General features: G+C 40.4%; 1 pseudogene; it reads right to left on the reverse strand.

Moving 5' to 3' along the window:
- Nucleotides 1-3,695: 3,695 nt before the first annotated feature.
- Nucleotides 3,696-4,081, reverse strand: LOC121482613 (annotated as a pseudogene).
- Nucleotides 4,082-4,344: the final 263 nt, after the last annotated feature.

The raw sequence follows: 4,344 nt of genomic DNA on the forward strand, positions 1-4,344 counted from the left end.
GGGATGGGTGGAATAGGTAAAGTGGATTAAGAAATACAAACTTCCAGTTATAAAATAAGTCACAGTGATGGCAAGTACAGCATAGGGAATATATTCAATAATTCTAATAATTTTGTATGGTGACAGATGGTAACTACATTCATTGCAAGCACTACAAAATGTATGTAAATGTCAAATCACCACGTTGTACATCTGAAACTAATATAATATTGTATGTCAGCTATATTTCAATTAAAATAAATGAAAAAAATTAAAATGTGCTTTAAATAAGCAGCAAATAAAACACAAATTTGGTTTAACAATACAAAATCACTGTGAAAATCTTTTTTTAAAGATCTTATTTATCTTATTTGACACAGAGAGAGAGAGAGAGAACACAAGCAGGGGGAGCGGCAGGCAGAGGGAGAGAGAGAAACAGGCTCCCTGCTGAGCAAAGAGCCCAATGTGAGACTTGATCCCAGGTCCCTGGGATCATGACCTGAGCCAAAAGCATACACTTAAATGATGAGCGACCCAGGTGCCCTGTGAAAATAAGTTTAAAAAATACTTTCTTCCAAAGCAATCTACAGATTCAATGCAATCCCAATTATGTTGTGTGTGTGTGTGTGTGTGTGTGTGTGTGTGTGTGTGTATAGATAGGAAATCTCATCCTAAAATTCATATAGAATCTCAAGAGATCCCAAACAGACAAAATAATTTTGAAAAAGACAAAGCTGGATGTCTCATATTTGATTTCAGAACTTATTACAAAGTGATGGTAATTAAACTGTGGTACTAGCACAAGGGCAGGCATATAGACCAATGGCATATAATAGAGAGCCCAGAAATAAACTCTAATATATGTGATCAAATGATTTTTGACAAACATACCAAGACCATTTAATGGGGGAAGGACAGTCTCTTCAACTAATGGTTCTGGGAAAACTGGACATCTGCATGCAAAACAAAATGAAGATGGAGTTTTACCTTATACCATACATAAAAATGAAATGTATCAAAAGACCTAAACATATGAGCTAAAACATATAAAACTCTTAGAAGAAAAAAAAAACTCTTAGAAGAATACATAGGGAAAAAGCTTAATGACACTGGATATGGCAATGATTTCTTGTATATAACACCAAAAGCATAGGCAACAAAAGAAAAAAATGGACTTCACCAAAATTAAAAATTTTGTGCTACAGAGGATACTAATGAGTAAGAAAGCAAACTATGAATAGAGAGAAAATATTTGAGAATTCTATATCTGAAAATGGATTATTTTTTCTGAAAATGGATTATTATCCAGCATATATAAAGAAGTCCTCCAACTCAACTACAAAAAATAACCCAATTAAAAAATAGGCAGGGTGTGGGGAGCACCTGGGTGGTACAGTGGGTTAAGCATCTGACTCTTGGTTTCAACTCAGGTCATGATCTCAGGATTGTGAATGTACCTCTGTCAGGCTCCACACTCAGTGAGGAATCTACTTGAGATTCTCCCTCCCTCTCCGTCTGCACCTCCCATTTGCACTCTCTCTCTCTGTGTCAAATAAATAACATAAGTCTTTAAAAGATAGACAAAAGACTTCAATGGACATTTCTCTAAAGAAGTTATACAGATGCCCAATAAGCACATAAAAAGATTCTCAACATCATCAATCATTAAGGAATTATGAACCAAATCATAATGAGATGCCACTTTGCATTCATTAGAATGACGATTTTAAAAAGAAAATAAACAGAAAATGACAAGTGTCAGCAAGGATGTGGTGAGAGTGGAACCATTGTGTATAGCTGGTGAAAATATAAAATGGCAGCCATCATGGAAAATAGTATAGTGGTTCCTCAAAAAAATAGAATTATCATATGATCCAGCAACTCCACTTCTAAGTATATACCCAAAAGAATTGAAAGCAAGAACCTGAACAGATATTTGTATGTCAGTGTTCATAGCAGCATTATTCACAACAGCCAAAAGATGGAAACTGCTCAAGTGTCCATCAATGGATGAATGGATAAACAAAATGTGGTAGATACATACAATGGGATATTTTTCAGCCTTAAAAGGGAATAAGAGTTGGACACATGCTATGAAATTGATGAACCTTGAAGACATTATACTGAGTGAAATAAACAAGATACAGAAGGACAAACGTTATTTGATTCCACTTATATGAGGTTCCTGGAATCATGAAATTCAGAGACAGAAAGTAGGATAGTGGTTTCCAGGGGTGGGGGAGAGGAGGCAATGAAGAGTTAATTGCTTAATGAATACAGAGTTTCAGTTTAGGATAATGAAAAAGTTCTGGAGATGGATATTGGTTATGGTTGTGCAGTAATATGACTGTACTTAGTGCCACTGAAATGTATACTTAAAAATGGTTAAAATGGTAAGTTTTATGTTATGTATATTTCACCACAATAAAAAGTTGTTTAAATGCTTTCTGTCTGCGAAAATGTTTCCCAGCCTGCCACATTTACATTGGCTCCATCCCAATTTCCCACTGCCCGCGGTTAGGCAGACTTCCTCCAAATCCCCTACTTCTGGCTCAAGTGAGCTAAATCGCCACAACACCAAGCCACTGGAAATAATTTATTTGTAGGGATAAGCTTCCCAGAAATTGGAAAGTCCCTGGTGATGCCACCATGAATCAGACAAAACTCTGTAGTTTCTCTTCAGGCCAAAGAATTCCTGAATGTTCCCTGAAAACTCTCCCCTCCTCTTTACATTTATTTTGTTCCCCATGAAAATACTTATTACCATTTGGGAGGGATATGAATATATTTATTTATTAGGATGCTCACAAGAATAACATGCTAACACTGTCCTTATGATGTGATAAAAATATATACCCACATCGTGGCAGGAAACAGGGGTAAGGGCTCTCAGAGCTGGTACCAAGTGTCCACTGAAGACATCTCCATTCACCAGGGAGGATGTTTCCTAGATTCCAACATCTCTAAAATGTAGCTTCCAGTCAGGTCTCCATGACTTGCCCAGACTTCTTCATTCCAGCATCAGCTGGCACCCTTTCTGGCCACTCTGGACTCCTTCATAACCTAGATCAGCTACCCCATGTCTAACTCACCCAGGCAGCCTCTAGAATTCTGCAGCACATCTCTGGAATGCTGCTGCCCTGCCACCCTCAGGGGCATGACTGGGAGTTAGGGAGCAGAGGGAATAAGATCACATTATCAAAGCAAGTAGCAAATGACACTTGGACATATACCCGACGACCTCACAGAATATGTGCTTTCTCCCCAAATGATACATAATCCCTTAGAGAGAAAACATGCACAGAGCGATTATGTCTGCCAGGCACAAGGGTGACAATGAATGCTGTTTACTTCCATCATGTCCTTCGCACAAACAGGAAGTTAGCAACTGAAAGCCAGAAGCAGATCTCTATCCTAGCTCTCCCCTGCCTTTGAATGGTGTCCCCACTCGGCTTCCATCTGTTTTGGCATTAGTTTATTTTCAAAAGAGAGGACAAGATGCCCCAGGGAGAGTAGAATGGGAGACTGGGGTGAGGTGCAGGAGTCATGTATGGATAACAACCTGTAAAACCAAATGAAAACAGTACAAAAATGCAGAAACCAGATCTAGTACTAGAACATACATCGAGAAGGTAGCTGGAGACTCTACATGTGAACAATATGGTGCACAACCCCAGGGGGAGAACTTTGTGCCAAGTGGGGCAGAGGCCACTGGGTTAGCCTGAGAGCCTCTCAATGGATGGCTGAACTGACCTACGTCTGCTGTTGCAGCTGGGAGCCTTCTCTGGTGGTGACAGAACAGGCGATGACTGGCCCGGCAACCCCACAAGCCCACCCCAGGGCCTGCTTGGAGCTCACAAACATGTAGGACACATTCTTCTCTTCACACAGCAGTGGGAGGTGCAGAGTGATCTCTAGGGACTCAGGGTCTGCAGCCATTTTCATGAACTCAGAGATGCCCTGTTGGGGGTTTTGGTGCCTCATTGGTCCCTTGCCGAAGCTGCTTATAGTTTCATGACTGCTGAACAAGGGCCAGTAGTTTCTTGGTGAGGAGGGCATTTGTGAGGGGGTAGATCCTCGGGTTTACTTCGGGCTCAGTCATATCTGCAATTAGGTGGTCTCACCACCCCTCAGGGAGTGCAGCCAATGTCAGAGCCAGAGCTCACACCTCTGCCAGAAAGAAGGCACACCACACTGGAGGCATGGATATGGCCAATATGTTACCATCTACCTGGCATTTTAGAATTTCCATAGTGCCTTCTTGCACAAACTCTTACGTTTAATAAAACTAACAACATGATGAAGCTGGATATTTTCAGCACATTTTACAGATGAGAAAACAGGCTCAGAGGGTTGGAACTGCCC

This window comes from Vulpes lagopus, chromosome X (genome assembly GCF_018345385.1).
Source record: "Vulpes lagopus strain Blue_001 chromosome X, ASM1834538v1, whole genome shotgun sequence".
NCBI classification, from domain to species: Eukaryota; Metazoa; Chordata; class Mammalia; order Carnivora; family Canidae; genus Vulpes; species Vulpes lagopus.